This window comes from Peromyscus californicus, unplaced genomic scaffold, assembly GCF_007827085.1.
Source record: "Peromyscus californicus insignis strain IS unplaced genomic scaffold, ASM782708v3 Scaffold_2__1_contigs__length_46816999, whole genome shotgun sequence".
NCBI classification, from domain to species: Eukaryota; Metazoa; Chordata; class Mammalia; order Rodentia; family Cricetidae; genus Peromyscus; species Peromyscus californicus.
In genome coordinates, this window is record NW_026294540.1 from 19,182,477 (window position 1) to 19,204,165 (window position 21,689).

A 21,689-nucleotide genomic window follows, 5' to 3' on the forward strand; every position below is an offset into this window, starting at 1 on the left:
GATTTCGTAGAGGTAAGAACTAGTGGCTGGCTGCTCTGCTTCTCTGGCTCTCAGGCAAGTTTATTAGGGTACACAATATATCACCCCAGCCAAGGCATGCACACAACGTACTTCCTTATGAACCAATCTGGAGTCTGCCTGAGGGCCTAGCAATAAGCACCGTCAGAATTCCTGATAGTGCCCAGCCAATGAGGGTTGACCACAAAATGCCACCAGATTGGGTCACAGCTTGGGTGCTGGTTGGAGGGTATATAAGGCCTTCCCTGTTATTGAATAAAGGAGTTTGCTGTTTGCCTTCAACTGACTCCCAGTGTCTGTGTTGTTGATGCCACACCTTCTCACTCCTTCCCCCCAAGGGAGCCATTAGGATCCAGCAACACTGCCCGCTCCGGAAGTCTTTCTTCCTGGTCCTGCCTCCAGTTCTTCCCCAGCTCTTGTTTCTCAACCCTCACACAAGCAGTTTCCTCTTCCTCCAATGCCAAATCCACACCTGACTATTCTGTTCATGTAGGAATGTTTTTCTACAAATCAATTCACTTCTAATATTTTTATCAAATAAACTCACCTTCAAGGACACTAAATTGTACTACAGTGAGGCAGACCACCAGTATCACCCCCCCCCAAAGAGTAAATAAAAACACAAACAGAACAGACCATGTTCTACTGGACACTGTGTGCCCCAGGACCTGCTTGTCACATAAGCTATCAGAGTTGGGATGCAGGGGTGGGGTGGGAGTGGGGGGCTCTGTCAGGAGATCACAGAGATACAACCTGGAGATCCTTCCACCCTCAGGACAGAGGTCTTGGGAGAGTGGAAATTGGCACCTTGGGATTCGATGTCTTCTAACATCCTGGGACATGTTCCTATACATCAAATCCATGCTTGTCATCAGGATATATTACACTGCTGTGTTCAAAGCCTTTTAAGAAATAGGCATTCCTTGTTTTCTCCCCAAATGACATTCAGCTTGCTGCTTCCTAGGGGTCTGCGAAGGTGCCCCATGATCAACATTGCTCACAGAAGGTATTCATTTCATGGACACTTTATTAAACTGCCATGATTGAAATTCTTCCCTGTAACTTGTGAGTCCTTGTGGGGGGGGGGGGGGGGGGGGCGGGCTGGGGATTCGCAATGATAGAATCAGGATTTCCTTCTGAAATTAATCTCTCCAGGACTCAAATGCTGCTGGGTTGGACGCTGGGAAATTGTCTTCTACCCTGGCCTCTAAGAAAGCTGGTGGCTCCATGCTGGTCACACCTGCTACCCAGTGACCAAAAGATCAATGTACTAAACCTCCCGGGATGCACCTTAATATTCCAGCTGCGTCCAGTACAGCAGCACACAGCACTGATTCCTATCCAGGAGACCATCGTGACTAAATAAGAGGTCATTCAGTCAGTGAGGTGGCCTGAGTTCAACCCCTAGAACTCAGAGGGAAAGCCAGGCAAAATGGCATGTGGGTGTAATTCCAACGGTAGGGAGAGGGAGACGGGAAGAATCCTGGGGCTTGCTGGCCAACTAGCCTAGTTTACCTAGCAAGTTAGAGCCCAGTAAGAGACTGTCTCAAAATATGAAACAAGTTGGGTGGCGCCTTTGGAATGATACCCAAGGACTCAGTACTCACAGGTACACATGTGTACCTGCACACATGAACACACATACCAAGACATACACGTGCGCCGGGCAGTGGTGATGCATGCCTTTAATCCCAGCACTCGGGAGGCAGAGCCAGGCAGATCTCTGTGAGTTCGAGGCCAGCCTGGGCTACAGAGTGAGTTCCAGGAAAGGTGCGAAGCTACGCAGAGAAACCCTGTCTCGAAAAACCAGAGAGAGAGAGAGAGAGAGAGAGAGAGAGAAGGAAGATTTTCATCGAGACATGTCTATATACACACACACACACACATTCACACCTATGCATTCACCAGCATACACATACTTGTCTAATGCTTTTCCTGTGGTTGAAATGAGAAGCTGACTGGAGATCCAGCTCTCTTGAGTAGCAACGGACCACTCACACTCTCAACTGAGCCTGTCCCTGTCTGTCAAACATGAGCGCCATTTCTCCTACAAGGCTTCTCTGAAATCTCAGCTGCAGGATGGGTCAGCCACAGGACAGTACACAAGCTGTGGTGTGTGGCTCCTAGACAGCTGAGGTTGAGTCCTGCACCAGCCACAAGGCTTCCTCCCAGACACCCCACTTTCTGCCTAGTGGACAGCTCCTACCTGCCAGGTTTCCTGAGAACTGAAGGGGATCCTAGGATGTGGGGATTGTCATCTCGAAAGCCACAGTAGTGTGAGAAGGGCCAACCCCACTGTGAACACCCTGGTGTCTGTGCAGTCAATTCATCTTGGATAAACTTTAGTGCTCTTACCACACTGGGCCAATCTCACCAACAGCCATCATGGAGAGACCCCTCAGTCCTCCATGGCTGCCTCAAGGATCCTTGGCAGGCTGTATCCACTACCTGAGCTGAAAGCTGCCTCCTAGGAACCACAGCTATCGCTCCAGAGCACCTGGGGGTCTCCCCCAGTTTTTCCCCTCACCTGGTGAGTGTCCATCCAAATAAAAGCCCCAAAGTCACCCAGCTCCTCTTCCTCCTGCGGCACCCACCCAGTCAATCATTCACCATTTTTATGGGCTTAGCGCTTTACTGCGCTCCTTCCGACCTTTAGTCCATCTGGTATGTATTTCAGTGTAAGATCCGGAGATGGGGAACCAACTGCAAATTATTTTTCAAGTTAGCACGGCAGGTGCTTGAGCCCAGCTCTGTTTATATAACGATCCTGGGATTTGAAGTGGGGGAAAAAAAGAACTGCAGATATCAAATCTCTATGTGCAGCACCAATAACGAAGGTGTGCTCAGCATGCCTGGGGACTTCGGGTTCTTCCGTGGCCCTTGGCGTGAGGTCAGCCCTGCCAACAGCCCCAGTGGCCTAATCCGCATCAGCGTGGAGCCTGAAGCAGAGGCTGAGCCAGCAGCAGCACAAGAGGGACTTGGAGTTTGTTGATGATTCAGACCCCCAGCATCCCACGACCCTGCCAAAGGCTTAAGTCGGAGGAGCCTTGGGCAGAGCAGTCAGCTGAATGCCACCCAGCTAGTGGGTGCAGGAGGAGGAAAGACCATCATGCCAGAACCCCAGAACCTGGGTGCATGGCTTAACACTGTTCCCACAATTCTTCCTTCAGAGCTGGGGACCAGCTTAATGAAGAGTGCTTGCCTAGCATTCAGGAGGCTCTGGGTTTCATCTCAGCACCCCAAGAAAGAAAGGGGGAGGGGAGAGAGAAGGGATGGGCACAAAGAAAAGAGGAAGGGAAGGAGAGAGGGAGGGAGGGGGGAGGTGTGGGAGGGAGGGGGGGGAGGTGTGGGAGGGAGGGAGGGAGGAGGGAGGGAGGGAGGGAGGGAGGGAGGGAGGGAGGGAGGGGACAAAAAGGGTCACTTCTAGCTGTGTTAAGTAAACCCACAGGTGGGAGGATTTTCTCTGATAGGAGGAACAGCCTGTCAATCCTCCAGTGCCCTTCCAATAGGCCTGCATTTCAGTCCCCACCCGCCTGCAGCATTCATAGGAAGAGCCATCATGGCCACTCCAGGGTAACATCCATAGGGCCCACAGGCACCAAGTGATAGAACTCTCACCGGGCGCCTGGCGCGTGGTCAGGACGGTCTCCGAACTGTCCTCCACTCTACCTTCACTGCCACTTGTGACTCGGGCCTGTCCTTGCTTCCCACTTCAAGGAGTAGATCTGGGCTGCAGAGGTTCAGACCTGGGCTACCGAGGTTCAGACCTGGGCTACCGAGGTTCAGACCTGGGCTACCGAGGTTCAGACCTGGGCTACAGAGGTTCAGTCCTGAGCTACAGAGGTTCAGACCTGGGCTACCGAGGTTCAGACACGCAACCGCAGCTACAACTACGACAGGCAGAGCGAGGATGCCATCCAGCTGTCCCCAACTCCGTCCAGGACCCCTGTCCTTCTGTCTCTGGAGGCTCCGATGACTAGGGAGAGCCCAGGGGAGAGGGGAAAACACATGAGCTGCAGCTGTTGCTTGGTCCCTGGAGAAAGGAAATCGGGAGTGGACAGAGCGGCCCCTGGAAGCCCAGATCTCTACAAGGAAATGGATGGCCAAGAGCTGTGTGCAGCTAAGTTTTTTAAAGGCATGTAGGACTGCTTGAGTGGGAACTAGAGCTGGGGTGTAGCTCAGTGGGAGAACACTTGCCTGGCACTAACCACGAAGGAGGCAGATGCCAAGTCTCCTGCTGAGTGGCAAGGTGCGCAATTGTCCCGCCTCCTTAGACATCCTCTTTCCCCAATGGACAAGGACAAAGGGTATCAGACAGACCTTCCTTCTCTCTCACTTTCCTCCATCCCTCGGACTCCATTACAAAATCAACTCCAAAGCCGGGCGGTGGTAGTGCACGCCTTTTAATCCCAGCACTCGGGAGGCAGAGCCAGGCGGGTCTCTGTGAGTTCGAGGCCAGCCTGGGCTACCGAGTGAGTTCCAGGAAAGGCGCAAAGCTACACAGAGAAACCCTGTCCTCAAAAACAAAAAACAAAACAAAACAAAACAAAAAAAAACAAAAACAAAATCAACTCCAGCAAACCACACACACACAGCCTCCCCTCTCAACCCCACCCATCAGGGGAAAGTGTGCATATCATTGGTTGGGAAAAACATTGAAACTCTTGGCTAAAAAAGTGTCACAGATGCATTTCAAAGATACCAGGTTTTCACTCAGACAGGTCTGTGCTCCCTGCATATCCCCAAAGCACACTGCTGGTCTCCGTAACTTTGGGAGACCGCCTCCTGCCAGGAACCACCCAGAAACTGCAGCCTTCACGGCACCTTTGGATTGACTCATCTCACATGATGTGTTTTTTAAAAAAAACTACTGAAAAGGCCAAACCTGGAAGGACTCCAGCTTCACCTTTACAAGTCAAACTGGCCCTGGCTGGCTGAGGTGTTTCATGGATGGCTTGCAAGAAGGTCTCTATGGGAGGGAGATGGTCAGCCTAGAGCAAGAAGGGCCTGGGTGAGAATGGACAGTGGATTCCTGCATCCCGTGAAAGGGAGACATCTCTCAGGCCACTAATCTATTTCACTCCTGCTTTTTCAGCCTAGAACAGTGGTTTCTCAACCTATGGGTCATGACCCCTTTGGGATCAAATGACACTTTCACAGGGGTTGCATATCTGATATTCTGCGTTAGATATTAACATTATGGTTCATAAACAGTAGCAAAATTACAGTTATGAGGACGCAAACAAAAATAATTTTATGGCCGGGGGTCACCACAACATGAGGAACTGCATTAAAGGGTCGCAGTGTTAGGAAGGTTGAGAACCACTACTCTAGAGCGCTAGACATTCATGTGGAAGTTATACAGGTGAAGACCCACAGCACTGCATGGCCAGCTGAGTCCATCCACGGGTGAAAGTTTCTGCTACTGGGGACACGTCTATAAGTGGACACTGCTGGGCAAGCAGGCCACAAGCTGTTCGTACCCCGCAACCCTGGCTGAATCTTGAAACAAGTGTCCCACGATGAGTGGGCAGGCTAGAATACAGAGGACTCCATTTCCGCAAAAACACAGGCATACGCCCTCCAGAATAAGAGCAGATGCTGTGGCCACCTGCCGATGGGGTGAGAAATGCACACGATGGGTGTGAAGCAACCCTTGTGAGTCTTTAGGCCCCCACCCTCCGACTCTGTCCATGTTTCCAGGACCATGTGCGTGTGTCAACACCTAAATTATGTACTTTAAATACACCACAGTTTATTTCTTAACAATTGGGTTTTACTGAGTACTTGAAGTTTTTTTTTTTTTTTTTTTTGAGACCAGAGTCATACTGTGTAGCCCAGGCTGACATCTAACTGTTGGAAACCACCTTGCCTCAGCCTCCTGGGCACTGGGATAGCAGCTTTGAGCAGCACAGTTGGCTTGGAGAAAGGCATTCAAAGGTGTGTTTGCAATGGCTAATCAGCTTGGTGACATCCGTCATCAACTAAATCCCAGGCGTCTGGGCAACACCTGTGGGGGACTTTCTTGATTGGAACGTCTGATGCGGGAAGACCCACCCTACATCTGGACCATGCCTTCTGGAGGCAACCCACCTAAAAGGACATGGAAAAAGGAGGCTTTTGCTTTTTGCCTGCTTGCCCTCACTCTCGCCGGCAAGTTCATCTATCCTGATGCTGAGGCATCCCTTCACTGGAACTAAAAACCTACTTCTTTGGACTCCAATGTAGAATGAAGACTGAGACACTCAGCCTCCTGGATGGAACAGCTACAGCATTCCTGACCTGTCAGTCAGGAAACAGCCATTGTTGGGCTAGCTGGACCACAGCCTGTAAGCCACTCAAGTAAATTCCCCTTTTTAATATACATAGATTCATTCTATCAAGTTCTGTTCCTCTAGAGAACCCTGACTAATAGTGTTTGCATTAAAAATCATAGAAAGTTAACTGTAAAAGAAAACAATATGAAAAACAGTATTTGCCGAAGACTATTAAGACTATTAGATGGACACTCACCAGAGCTGTACCCTTCAAGAAGGATTGACATTCCCTGTGTGGTCAGACCTGGATCCCTCTCCACCTTCTGAACCCTGTCCACCTCTCTACAAATTGTGCATCCCCACCCCCAGTCACACCTCAGGGTTCCCTGCTTTTCCTGCCAGGACCCCAAATGAAGACCACATCCCCAGAACTACACTTAATCACAGTGGGAAAGTGCATACGGGGCTAGAGTCTCAATGTCAAGGTAAATTCCCTGCAATTCGGCAAATCTAATGAGCACCACCATCAAGATCGCTAGCAAGGCTGAGTCAGTCCAGGCCACTGCAGAACCTAGACAAACTTCATGAGCTGGCTGCAAATCTCCAGGCTAGGCCCTCTCTGGATGGATCAGGCAGGGCCAGAGAAAATGACCAGCTTGCTAACTGTCCAGTACGTTTATCTCCTTTATTCCTTGTTGGATTGGCAGCCATTAGGCCACAGGACATCCATTGTGCTTGAAAGCGAGCTACAGCCACAGATTAAAAATTAATTTATTGCCTAGTCTGGCTTCCAGCTTGATGCTTTAATTGAGTTTGCTGTGAAGGGGAGTGCTGAGGCTGCCGTGGTTCGGCCCAGGCCAGGGCCTCAATGTTGGGCGTGAGGCTTGCAAGCTCTGTGATGCAATTAGCTCCCACACACAGACTGCCCCAGTCACTCCGAATCCACCCTGGCTCTCTGCGCGCACGTAATGGAAACAGAGTTATTGATCTATATACATCTTCAAAGATTCACTCCAGCAAGTCGAGGCTCAAAGAGAAAAATGGGGGAGCTGAATCCATTGCCGAGAGAAAGGCTCTTTGGAGATGCACATTCATTAATTAAATTAAACATCTAATCTCAGCGGCTACTATGCATTTAGAATGCAAATGACTGTGGCATAATTCCCTAGAGAAACTTATGGCTCTCCTCTTATGTAAATGGCGTATAACTGGAGAGGGGGTTAAAGAGAGAGTTGTCTATTACACCCCCGTTGCCTTTGGCCATGGAAGGTTTCCAGAGATTTTTTTATTTAATGAACATTTTACATAGTGGCAATTTATAACAGGCACATGGCAGGCCATTAGCCCCCCACGATCACAAAGGATACTGGACCCAGGCATTCGCCATGGTTCCTCTGCAGATGAGGAAACAAGAGACCTCTCCTTCCCTCATGAAAACCTAGTCGGGCCTTAGTCCCTTCCGGCTCTGAAGCTCCATAGGAAATTTCAGAGTACTAGCTGGGCTGAGGATGTACCAGACCCACCCTCTGGAATCATGAGGGAACCAGACTGATGGGTCTCAGGACTGGAGAAATGGCTCAGCAGTTAAAAGCATGTAGTGCTCTTGCAGAAGACCCCAGTTCAGCTCTGAGCACTCATATCGGATGGCTCGCCACCGCCTGTAACTCTAGTTTCAAGGGATCCGACACCCTCTTGTGGATTCCATGGGTAAACACACTCAGGTGTTCTTGTTCAAATCAAACAAAACTTTAAGCAAACAAGTGTGCATGATGTCTCAGCACCTGGCAGCCAGTCACAGGGCAGAGCTAGTTCCCTGCACCTCTCGGGGGCAGTTTTAAAAGAACAGCTTTAGGGCTGGAGAGATGGCTCAGTGGTTAAGAGCACTGACTGCTCTTCCAGAGGTCCTGAGTTCAGTTCCCAGCAACCACATGATGGCTCACAACCATTTGTAATGAGGTCTGGTGCCCTCTTCTGGCCTGCAGTCATACATGCTGTATACATAATAAATAAATAAATTAAAAAAAAAAAAAAGAACAGCTTTATACCTCACTTCACTCTGATTGCCAGTGTTTTCCGGTACAGATGGTTCTAGGGCAAAGACAAGGGGCTGCCTGCTCTGGGAATACCCTGCTGCATCTGGGACCAGAAGTGACAGGTAGGCCTCTGCCATCTGCAGCATCTGGCACTGAAGACCCAAAACCTTCCCTTCAAGGAAGGCCAATGTCCTACTCCAACGAGGCTTGGAGAGAGGGGTGCAGCTTGCAGGACCCATGAGCTGCATGCATGGCCTGGTCTGGCACCACCTGGCAGAACCTCTGATCCTCCAAGGCAACAGCCCTGCATTATTTTGGGCAAGCAGTGCAAGAATGCAATGTTGGAATCAAGCTATTGTTCAGGCCACAGTACCTGCAGCAGCCCTTCCCCCTCACAGGCACCCACTGGGAAACTGGGCATCATACTTCCCGGTGCCAGGGTCTCTCACATGGGAAAGCAAGTCTATATCAAAGCAGGTATTGATGGTCACACCATACCTGCTCCCCACCCCTTCCCAGTCTCCTGCCTGGGAATCAGAGAGCCTCACTGCAGGGCACCTACTGTGAAACCCTTATCCTTGGGAAGGTAGAAGAGACAACCCCCCACTTCATCACCAGGGCCCTGATTTCTCTCCTCAGAGACCCCACACCATGCTGCTATTTGTCCATTCAAAGAGCTAATAATTTTTCTAATCAACTACTTACCCCCCATACTCTGACTCAATGTTCCTCTTTAACTTGTATCCAAGACCTTTCAAACAGGAGGAGCTTAGCTATCTCTGTTGCCTGGAGATACGGTCAACTGTTAGGAAGACTTGCAAGGGCAGATGGGGCGGAGCTGCAGATTTCCTGGTCATTTTAGAACTCTAAGGTGGCTGTGCCATATGGCTCTCCTGGGGGGGGGGGGGGGTCCCTGGTCCCCAGCACAATTCTGCAGTTACTGAGTTAACTATGTCCCCCCACCCTGTCTGTCCATGTCGAAGAAGCCCTTGTCTCTGCCACCTGCAGCCCTCAGGGGGCCCCACTACACCCCCTCCGGTTGAATGCCATCAACACAAAGTCTTTAGAGACAGTAGGCTAAAATGTCACACGCGGTGTTAATTACCCTTTTTAAATAATGCATAAAGACAGTGATGCCCAGGAGCGGAGGTCTACAGTGGGTGAGGAATAAGGCCTCTGAGCGAGAGGCTGATCAGGCCATGCCCACCATGCAGCCTCCCATGTCTCAAAGCTACTGTTTAGGGAATGGCAAGGTTCCTCCTGAGAGCTGCCTACTGTGATTCCCCTAACAGATTCCCCCAAGTATGCAGGTGCCAGAAGGATGACATCTGCCACTCTCACTTCCACAAGAAGGTTTACAGACCTCAGGTCACCAGACTCTGGGCATCGGAGGGCTGAGGTGAATACAGCCCAGCTAAAATGTGCCCCCCCGCTCCTCATTCCCCACACATCTTCTGAACTGCACACTCCTACCCCAGAATGCAGGACCCTTTCCCTGTACCACCCAGGAACCAGGAACAGGTAGTAGGCCTGTGCTGTTGGCTACTCATCAACCACGTGACATGAATCCTCCCCGCCCCCAACACACACACACACACACACGACACACACACACACACACACGCCTGCACGAAGGGACTTCCACTCTGACTTGTAGGCCAGAGCTGTCCTTAGAGCACCACCAGGCTGCTGTCTGTCTGAGCAAGCCAGTAAGCAGCAGTCCTCCATGGCCTCTGCATCAGGCTCCTGCCTCCAGGTTCCTGCCCTGCGTGAGTTCCTGTCCTCACTGCTTTTGATAATGAACTGTCATATGGAACTGTGAACAGTTCCTCCCCAAGTTGCCTTGGTCATGGTGTTTCATCACGGCAATAGCAACCCTAAGTAAGATAGCATCCTACAAGACCATGCAGCTCCTGGATCCCAGAGACAGTGTAAGAGGCATGGCTCACTCCTTTGGCTTGGGGATGGTCTGGTGAGAGCGCAGCCAGGTCCCCTCCTCCACTCCAAGGAGGATGCCTGAGTTGAGTCAGGCCCCTTCGAACTTAATCCTTGAGCAGCAGGACCCAAAGACAGAAAGTGGCAAGGGGGCCCGTCCTGCAGGAGCACCGTGAAAGTCTCTGTGTTGATGGGGGCTCTCTGGATTGTTAAGGCTTCTCTGGTGCTTGCCCTTCTGGATTCTTCAACAAATTGCCTTCACAAGACAGATAGCCGGGGGCTGGCAAGATGCTCAGTAGCTAAGAGAGCTTGCTGTCCAGCATGACTGCTTAAGTTTGATCCCTGGGGTATATATTATGGATGGGAAGAACCAATTCCCACAAGTTGTCCTCTGACCTGCACACGCGCGCATGTGCACACACACACACACACACACACACACACACACACACACACACGCATACAAATGCAGTATTTTATAAAGAAATGAGACTAACCTTTAGAAAGGAAGCAAAGGAGGAGCTTCCCATCCCCTGTGGCACCCCGGGAAGTATGGCCTCCCTGAGGATGGTCTCACGAACTGACTCCCCTGAGCTTCTGTATGGACCCAGAAGACAGGCTCTTTGAAAGATGCCTTCTAAGATTGGGAACGCTATCCCCTGAGGGACAAGTGTGGAGACCACACAATGATGGTGTCTTTCCCCTTGCCTGTCTTCAGAATGTGACAGTGTGCCAGGCCTGTGTGCAAAGTACTCATTGGGGACTCTAATTAAAACCAAAGCCAGCCTAAAGAGGAAGGAGTTTGTTTTCCCAAGACAGTCTCTGAGCTCCTAGATCAAGCCAGTCCTGAACTAGAGCATTCCCACTTTAGTGAAAGAAGTCAATTAACTCCCATGCCTAGGGTTGTCACCAATGGGACTTTTGAGCTGGTTTCCCACCAGCCAGCCAGCTAAAGCCCTTAACATTAATGATGTCACTGGGTGTTGTGACTCCAGAAACCTAAACATGCAGCCATATCTTCAACCTCACTCTTCTAGTCTACAGAACAAAGAAAAACAAGTCAGTCGTCCGTGGCCCAGGATCTGCATCGTCAAGAGCAAGCATGTGACATCAAGGTCTTTGGGGGCTGGAGATAGGGGCTCCGTCTGTAGAGTACTTGCCTAGCACTAGATACACAAAGCCTTGGATTCGATCCTGCACCACATAAAATAGATATGGTAGCGCACATCTGAACTCTCAGCACTTGGCGGTGGAAGCAGGAGAATCAGGTGTTCAAGGCCAGCCTGGGTTACTTGAGAACCTATCTCCAAAACACAAAAAAGACCTCTTATCATGATGTTCTGCCAGCTTCAGAGTCCTGACCGCCCTTCCTGCCAAATGTGTATTCTTCTCTTCTCAGTATGTGTCCTGGCTAGTTTTATGTCAACTTGACACAAGCTAGAGTCATATGAAAGGAGGGAACCTCAATTAAGAAAATGCCTCCATAAGATCTGGCTGTAGGGCATTTTCTTAATTAGTGATTGATGGGGGAAGGCCCAGCCCATGGTGGGGTGGTGCCATCCCTGGGCTGGTGATCCTGTATTCTATAAGAAAGCAGTCTGAACAAGCCACGAGGAGCAAGCAGCACCCCTCCATGGCCTCTGCATCAGCTCCTGCCTCCAGGATCCTGCCCTGTTTGAGTTCCTGTCCTGACTTCCTTCAGTGATGAACAGTGATATGGTAGTGTAAGCCAAATAAACCCTTTTCTCCCCCAACTTGCTCTTTGATCATAGTGTTTCATCAAAGCAATAGAAACCCTGACCTAAAACAGTATGTCTCCCCTCCTCCTTCCCTCTCCCTTCTGCTCTTCACGGCCCTTGAGGCAAACACAGAGCCATGAGCACCCCAGTTCTGCAGGCCTGTCCGGAAGTCACGAACAACCCATCTGCCTGTGGCCAACTCTGTCTCTGATACATACACCTCCGCCCCGTGTGGTCTTGCCTACTTAAGTGAAAGGCGTAAACAAAATCGGATTGGAAATGGCTAATTGCTTTAGCCAGGAAGAATAATGACATTAAGAGCCACTTAAACTAGACATTTCTGCCCAAACAACATTATGAACAGACCGGAAGATCTTGGGTTCTCTCCAAACCACCCACCAAGAACTCAGCCTAGGCCTCAGGAAGGTCCTGGGCCTCAGGAAGCAGACACTGTGTAACAAGCAACCCAAGGCATCACAGGGTCCATCTCTGAGGGCAGAGGAAACAGGGTCCCCGCTTCTCAGACATAGCTCCCTGAGTGTGCCCACTATTAACTGCCACTTTGGTTTAATGAAATATTTTATAAACTCAAATGTATGGAAAGAAGAAACTTTGGATGAAATCACTGGCTAGCTTGCTAGTTAGGACTCCCCACCTCCTCTCCTCACCACTACCCCCAACACACACACACACACACACACACACACACTTTGGTCTTCTGAAACAGTCTGTTGCATAGCCCAGGCTGGCCCGGGAACTTACCAAATAGCAGAGGATGACCCTGAACTCTTGATCTTCTTCCTCTACCTTCCAAGAAGGTTAGGATTTTTTCCTAATCCCCCCCACCTGCTCTGCCACCCTGCTCCCACACAGCCACTGTTGTTCACAGGCACCATAATTCAGAAATATTAAAAGGAAAATTTTAGAAATAATAAACTGCAAATAAAGTTCACTGTGGGATATTGTTACGGCTGTTCCATTTTATCATTAGCTGTTAATCTCTCACCGTGCTTCATTGATGAATATGTTTTGGCGGTGGGGATAAAAAATGCAGGGCCACTGAGCTGCGTCTAGGCTCCTGTTGCTCATTTGTGTAAACTAAGTTTTGTCATGGGCCAACACAGAACAAAGAGTGTGTATAGGATTCAGAACTCCATGATCCCCTAGAAGGTGGGGGGCCTCAGAACACATCCACATGAATGAAGAGGTTATATTTGTCCCCATTAATACAGCAGAAAGTCTGTTAATCGCTGTTGTTTCTTTTGTTGCCTGTAGAACATTCTAGAAAATGTCAGGTTGTGGAGATGGATATACACCAACTAGAAAACCTTCAAATTTTCTAGAGACAGAAAAAATTCTCTCTCTCTCTCTCTCTCTCTCTCTCTCTCTCTCTCTCTCTCTCTCTCTCTCTCTCTCCCTCCCTCCCTCCCTCCCTCCTCCTCTTCCTCCTCCTCTCTCCTACAACTCAATGCTTGAATCTAACCTCTGCTTGTAGCGCTCATGACAACAAGCGGATAGTGGTTGTCTACCGAGCCAGGAGACTGGCACTATAGGGCTTATCTAGAAAAGTAAACTAACAGATGGTGTGCTTAAGGTTCTCAGGCACAGAGTGAGGGGGGCATTTCCTGCTGGGTCAGAGATCCCTATCTCAATAAATATTTGCCCAGCTCCTGTAATATACACCAGCCTGTAATATTAGACTGTGTACACCATGCGTCCAAGCAGGAACCTGAAAGATTAGCCCTCGCCCATCTTATAACCTAGCACCAACCATGCCACTTGTATATTTGTGTCTTAGGGGCTATAACCTCGGCATAGAAATACCGAAGTCTAATTGTGGTAGTCACTGGGATTAGCAACGAGGGAAGCTATCCAGGGGCGTTTTAACATTTTTCTTTCATACGCCTCTCTGTAAAACGTGATTTCTTTTTTTCTGGCCCATCTGTTGCCTTTGAAATAAGACAGGGTTAATTATTTAAAGCTGCGGACACACAACACACATCACACTTCTGTGAAAGAGATGTGGATGCCACAGCTTTTCCATTTCATGCCTGTGAATAGACATTTTAACATAATAAATAACAAAAATAAACATTTTTCAGCCTACCAGGGAGCCCTGATCTCTGTTCGAAGGAATCTTTACACAGTGTTGACAACCATGTTCTTTACAGATTTTAAAACGCTGCCCTGAGAGACCTTACTGCCAATCGATCCTGAAGGCATGCTTATGGTGACATTTATAGCATCCATCAGGGCCGAATTGAGCATCCCCTCTCTGAGTCTCTGGGTCAATGGGGAAGACTTCCTGTTTCAAAAAGCTGGAGAATCTATCTTCCCACTTTCCCTTCATAGTTAAGCAATTCAAACGTTCTATACCCTTCCAAAGTAAGAGGAAATGTAGATGCAGTTGTTAGTGATGTGTGTTCAGTTCAAGTCAGCAACAATCCGGCACCAAAAAAAAAAAAAAAAAAAAAAACACATCAGTCCATTCCAAACACAGCAAAGGTTCATACACGCTATCAGACCATTCCATAGCTCTCAGCCCCAGAACAACAAAAATTTAAAAACATTCAAAAAGTAATGAGCCTTCAAAATACTCTTCTGGGACGCCTAAGATAACAAACATTACAGGGTAACTGTTAACAGGTCTTGACTTGGAGTTGACACATAATGGACACAATTGAAAAAAACATGAAGAAATTGTGACCCCCTCCTTTAGTCAAGCCAGGCCCTCCTCCACAGCCTTATTCATGATTCCTTCTGGCTTTTTAGGACCAACAGCCGCTCACTATAAATGATATCTACTGTGGAATTAATTTGAAGCCATTATATAGATAGTGATAAACATTAAAGTTACATGGTGTTTTCCACACAGTTCCTCCCTCCTTTGAGGATATCTCCTTTATTTGTTCAGTGAGGATTTGCAGCTCTCTTATCATGGGAGCTAAATGGTTACCAAGCACACATCCTATATCCAAAATAGCTGAGAGGCACATAACAGACCATTTCTGCCTCTTTGCCGGGCAGAAGAAATCAGAGGATTAGGTGTGAATTCAAGTATATGAAACATATAGCATCTGGGTCCTTTCCTCAACAGCATAGTCATTACCATCACTCATTTCCATAAATATCATCTCTGTCATCACCATCATCACCATTATCACTAAAAATATCATCATCATCACCATCAATATATCACTGTCATTATCAACATCACCATCAATATATCACTGTCATCATCATCAATATCACCATCAATATATCAGTATCATCATTATCACCATCAATATATCACTGTCATCATCACCAATATCATCATCAATATCATCTCTGTCATCACCATCATCACCATTATCACTAATGATATCATCATCATCACCATCAATATATCACTGTCATCATCATCAATATCACCATCAATATATCACTGTCGTCACTATCAATACCATCATCATCATTATCATCATCCCCCCAGGGCCATCATCTGTTCATCTGCAGCTGCTGTGTCTACCATGTGACATCATCACCTCCCCTGCCATCTTGCCGCCTGGAGTCTGAGGCTCACCACCATTTGATTCCGCCAGAGCCTCACCCCATGTCACCCATAGGCAAGTTCCGCCGGCTCACTTTCTGCTTCACAACCCAAATGCAAATGGAACAATTACAGTAGTCAGCACCTGGCCAACCACTTGCAAGGTGAAAGCCTGTATGCAGCAGCAGGAGCAACTGACGTTTTACCTCTCAACTCCATCTCTTGGTCACAGTGTGAACTTCCCTGTGTTCGGGCCACACCTCTCTCTGCATGGGAAGCTTCAAACCAAATGCCACCCAAAGAAATCGCTTTTCTTCTCAACTACTCCAGAGTAGTGAAATCAGAACGGACTTCAGTGCAGACCTGAACGTGAATTTCCCGAGTCTTCTCCCTCATTCAGAGGAACACCACCCCCCAACATACTCCTGTGCCAAACACGTGGAGGTCGTGCTTGTCTAAATGCTCCTTGCATTCACATTGACTTGTAACAACCCTCAGAACCCGCAGATACAAAATATGACTTACAATCAACATCCTAAGCTAGACTCGAAAGTCCTAAAAAAACAAACTGGTCCAGCCTACTTTTCCCATGATTGGTGTTCCAGACAGACCGCTCCACTCCCCATACTTCTGACCTCAGGACCTTTGCACTGCTACCTCCCAGGATAGAGTCTTCGAAAGAGCACAGACCATCTTCAGCATGTTCTTCATTCCACCTCCCCAAACCAAAGACATGCAACTGACATTCAATAAATTTGTCTTGACTAAACTGCTGAACCATGAAGACCAGACACAGCCCTTATATGCCACAGGAAGGACCACTTACCACCAAGCACTCCGGCTGGGTTCTCTGTCTCTGGGCACGGCGGGAGTCTTCCCAGTGTTGAGTCTGTCAAATGGTCATTAGCGCCTGTGGTCTTCAGGTATGCTGCGTCATTTCTAAAGGGCAGGAAAGAGCACACACGAATGAGTTCCTGCAGGCAGAAGGGCCTCAGGTCAGCTTTCAGTCTCTTCCACTCTCCTCCATCTCTGAGGGGCAGGAGAATCAGAGATGACGCTACTCTGTCTCTGTCAACACCAGCTGAGAGAGTGGCTTGACTCCCAGTCCCCCCAATCTGGAACTTTCTCTTCCTTCACCCAGATTTCCTGGTCAACAACTATGAAAAAAATCATATACTCCTGACATAGCCCTTCCCAGGAAGGTCTTACGTAGATCATGCTGATTTGAATTCACTCCGAATCCAAGGATAACCTTGAATTTCTAGTCTTCCTACCTCCAGTTCCCAAGTACTAAGACTGTAGGCAGGTGCCTCCAATCCCAGTATACACATATACTGGGATTGAACCCAGGGTCTCCTGCATGTTACACAATCAGTACACCAACTAAGCCACACCCTTAGCCCCTCTGTGATCCTTGAGTAGCCTTCCAGGTTCTGGATTCTGCAAGAGAAGTGTATTTAGGGCTTGCTCTGTTTTTTTTCTCCTTAGCTGTGATTTTAGAAAAAGAAAAATTGACCAAAGGCAACTTAGGAAAAGGGTTATCTGGCTCACACTTTAAATACAATCCAACTGTAAGTGATTTAATGAGCATGCCCCCCAAAGTCTCATATGTTTGAATGCTTGGTCCCCCATTGGTGGAACCATTTGGGAAGGATTAGGAAGTATGGAGATGGAGGAGGAGTGTCCCTGGGGGGGGGGGGCTTTTAAGTTTCAAAAGCCCATGCCATTCCCAGTGTGCTTCCTCCACCTCCTGCTTGTGGATCTGATGTAAACTCTCAATTCTCCAGTGCCATGCCCGTCTGCCTTCGGCCATGTTCTCCGCCATGATGATCATGGACTCTACCCTCTGAAAAAGCCCCAAATAAAGTTTTTCTTCTATAAGTTGCCTTGGTCATGATGTCTTATCACAGCAATAGAAAAGTAACTAAGATGCCAACATTGAGGGAAATCATAGCAGGAACTGAAGCAGAAGCCATGGAGGAACACTGCTCGCTGGCTCACTCACAAGCTTATGCTCAGCTAGCTTTCTTATAGAGCCTAGGCCCACTTGCCTAGGGATAGTACTGCCCACAGTGGGCCCACCCACATCAATCATCAATCAAAATACTCTTGTTACACACGCCTGCAGACCAGTCTGATCAAATCACTTGGGACATCCTCTTCCTAGGTGACTCTAGTTATGTCAAGCTGACAATAAAAAAAACTAACCAGCACTGGGTTCATTACCCAGACGAGGCTGATGGACAGGGGGTATAGGTCAACATGGGGCTTGCTCTAATCTTGGTCCTTATTATCAAAATAGAACTGATCATCCAGAAAGTATTTTCATAAACCAAATTAATAAATAAAAATCAATAGAAAAACCAACCAACATGAGGGGATGCCCACTTAGCCATCAGGTATCAAAGAGCAGAAATATCTGAGTGTCACCCATGACCTTGCACCGACCTTCTGCAAGGCTAGTTAACTGATTAGAACCCCCATAATTGAGGAGAGGTTGGAATGTTGCAGGTCCAGAGCCCAGTTATAATGTATCTTAGGCCATCTTTAGTCCCCTTATAAATAGGCATTTATAACCTGCCTCTGTACATGAGCTAACATCGTGGCAATCATTAGCAAATCCTTTGGAATGTATAAACAGACCCCCTCCTTTCTACCAACCAAAAGGCTAAGAGTGACATCCAGTAGCACCTGAGTCCTACGGCAGAGGTTTTCTGGCTGCCTGATGCTTCCACCGGTGAATTTGAAAAGTGACTTGCTTTATGACTTTGTGACTATAAAAACTTCATGAAACTGTTAGCATGTTGGAACAAGTAACTTAGGCTAACCCGAGTCTTTGTTCCCTGGCCAGGGTCACTCATATTTGGCTCCAGAATAAACTATCTCTTATCCCCTTTGAGATGAGAGCTGTGCTTCTGGGTTCACACTCCAGACCCTCTAATTGAGATAAACACAGTATCAGACATTGTTTCTTTTCTCTCTTATTTTGCTAAAACAAGATTTTCAACTGTCTAGAGTCAAGGGGATAAGATGACAACTTGAACGGCCCTGGGTTTCATCAGCAGACTCACACGTGACCCTGGCAGGAATTAAAACAGTGTGAGTGACAGCCAGGAAGAACAAAAACAGCCAGGCCTCATTTCAGGCTTCAGAACTGAAAACCCATCTGCGTGGCTGAGATTCAATTTATTTCAATTAAGCAAGTGCTTGCCAAATACCTCTGCCCCTCCTGGCAGTCCCAAGACCAATGGTGAATGAGATCCAGTCTTTTCAGGACTCGGGGCTGGTGGAGAAGGGTGGAATGTTCACGTATAATTTCAACTGGAGCTGGAATCTAATAAGATTAGGAGGATATGCAAGGAGGACATGCAGGAAGGCTGTCTAGACAGGAGAGCGAGCCTTGCTTTCTGGAGCTATTTAATGAGAGTACTCCGGATGAAGAGGGGGCAGACAAAGCCCACAGGAGGTCACTGTATTAGAAACAGAGAAATGAGTCTGTCTGTGGGCGTTCCTCCCCGCTCCAAAGGTGTCCTGTTCTTGAACATCACCCCATACCAGCTTCACTTAGGTACTGGAAATACCAAGTTGATAAAAGTCTAATCCAGAAGCTTCCACAGTTCCCTTCAAGTCACCTAGCGGAGCCCATCTTGGACACCTACTAAGTTTTTTAGACTTCTCTCCAGGATCAAGCAGCCCCCCTCCCCCACAAATGACCCTTCATTCAAACCAAACCTCCCATCTAGATGTCAAGGTTCAGTGATGTGACTCAGTGGGTAAGAGATACTTCCATCCCTGGGACCCACGAGAGAACCAACACTCCCAAAAGCTGTTCCCTGACCTCCACAAGCTATCCAAAGCAGAAGTATGCATGGGCGGGGGGGGGGGGGGGGGGGGGGGGGGGGGGGGGGGGAACACCTTGATATTGCAAAGAAGTGTGTGTCAGGGCAGGGTCGGGGACTCAACTGGGCCTGCTCACAAAAGATCATCCCAGCTGGGCTTGTTGACTTTTGATGTTCCCAGGAAGGGAGGGTCCTGGGGCCCTCACCTGAATATCTAGGCACTCATCCCAACCAATCGTATGCAGTTCTGTCCTAATTGTATGTGGCCTCGGGGAGGGGCTAAAGATCTAGGGAAGGCCTAAGGAGGGAAGCTGGTACCACCAGGCATGGTATAAGCAATCATTATTAATTGGTACTAATTATTAATTAATAATCAGTATTAGTATATGGATTGAAGATGGCATAATTAAAAAAAGAGGGGATGAATAACTCCAAGGAAAATTTAAGAAGCTGTGCAATGAAGAGCTGCAGTCCCCACTACTGGCTGGGTCTACAGCTAATACAACGTCAATGCTAACTGTCGACTTGAGCAAGGTAACACTTGATCATGCATTTAGGCTGTGGGGGCAATGGGTAACTCCTCATCCCTTAAAGGGTTCCCCAACCTCATCCTATCTACATTCTAGGCAGATAATTCTTTGAGTGGACGATTGAGGAGGAACCCTAAAACCAGATGCTCCCAGCACTCCCTCTCACATGACCGGTCTTCCCCTGAAAGACAAATTTGTCCTTGCCAGAGAACCACTCATCTGTCATCATGCAAAGGGCTATTTTTTATTTATGAAATTTGATTAGTCAAAAAATAGTAGGATAGGGCTGGAGGGATGACTCTGCAGTTGAGAGTACTTGTTGATCTTTCAAGAGACTGGGGTTCGGTTCCCAGAACTCACATTTATAAAAAAAAAAAAGAGGCACAACAGTGCACACACTTGTCATGTCTATACTGGAGAGACAGAGGTAAGCAGCAAGGCTTATGGATTCTGAGGATCACCTAAGGTTGCCCTCTGGCCTACACACACACACACACACACACACACACACACACACACACACACACGCACGCACGCACGCACGCACGCACACATACACACACACCACACGCTCATGCACACGAGCAACCAATAATAATAATACACTTTTTAAAGCGCAGGGCGGAGGAGATGGCTCACAAAAATGTGAGGACCAGAGTTCAGATCCCCAAAACCCACATAAATACTCACAGCCTACCTGCAATGCCAGTACCCTAGATCTAGGAATCCCTGGAGCAAGCTAGCTGGCTAGCTCTGGGTTCAAGTGAGACATCCTTCCTCAAAACATACGGTGGAATTCAATCAAGGAAGACACCCAACAGTAATGGCTGGCCTGGACACCGGAGTCACAGAGGCAAGTGCACCTACACACACGTGCACACACCACACGTGCACACACACATCGGTGCATCAAAGTGCAGCTCTCCAGTGTGACCCTCTGCCTGGCAGAGATGAGTCAGGATTGTTGCCTGACTTCCTCCATAGAATACCAAGCACCCCAGGCCCTCCCTGCGCCATACCTGCTCCTTGGAGGCATCATGCTCTCTCAAGAAAACCATTAAGAATAGTATAAACAAGATGACAGAAATCATTCTAACCTGCAAGTTACGGGAACCTTCCCCAAACCCATGACTTTTTTTTTCTTTTTCCATTTTCGGGTGTGTGGTGTGCCTCGGTATGTATGCATGCTTTACATGTGTGTGGGCACACATATGTGGATGCATGTGCAAGGTTGATGTCAGGAATCATCCTCAGCTGCTCTTCCACCTTCTTCACTGAGGCAGCGTCTGTCAATCAAACCCAGAGCTCACCAATACTGCTTGGCTTGCTAGCTAGCTCCTGTCTCAGCCTTCTGAGGCTGGAATTGCGGGGGGCGGGGGCGGGGGGGGGGGAGGCTGCCACACCCACTCAGCATTTCTGTGAGTTCTGGAGACCCAAACTCTGCTCTTGGTGTTTGCTTGGCAAGATCTTTAACTACTGAGCCATCTCCCCAAACCCTAAGTCTATGCATTATTACAACAGTAATTCCTAGGTCCGTGGTATATTTCATGAACTTGGGGGAGGGGGGTTGTCTCTGCATAGAATCAGTCAGCTGGCTTCTCTATCCTTGTTCTGGTTCCTGTGAGAGAGCTAACATCCCACCTGGCTGGCTGGATAGCCTGCTCACGGCTGCAAAGCGTGGGAAACTGCTCTCTGAGGCTTCCCGGGAGCTAGGATTATTAATTCAAAAGTGGTCCGGCCGGATAACAGCTTTGAGAGGACGTGCGTGGCAGAACTGAGCGCAGAGCTAGGCTATCACTCCGTGCC

The 21,689-nt window shown here is 48.4% G+C and overlaps 1 protein-coding gene across 11 annotated transcripts in view; it reads right to left on the reverse strand.

Annotated features, from left to right (window-relative positions):
* Positions 1-21,689, reverse strand: part of Rimbp2 (RIMS binding protein 2) — a 191,720-nt gene that overhangs the window by 121,913 nt on the left and 48,118 nt on the right. For all 11 annotated transcript variants that reach the window (XM_052755503.1, XM_052755516.1, XM_052755506.1 and 8 more), the window contains exon 2: positions 16,341-16,453. The gene's annotated coding sequence lies outside the window, so the exon portion shown is untranslated. The remainder of the gene's footprint in view (positions 1-16,340; positions 16,454-21,689) is intronic.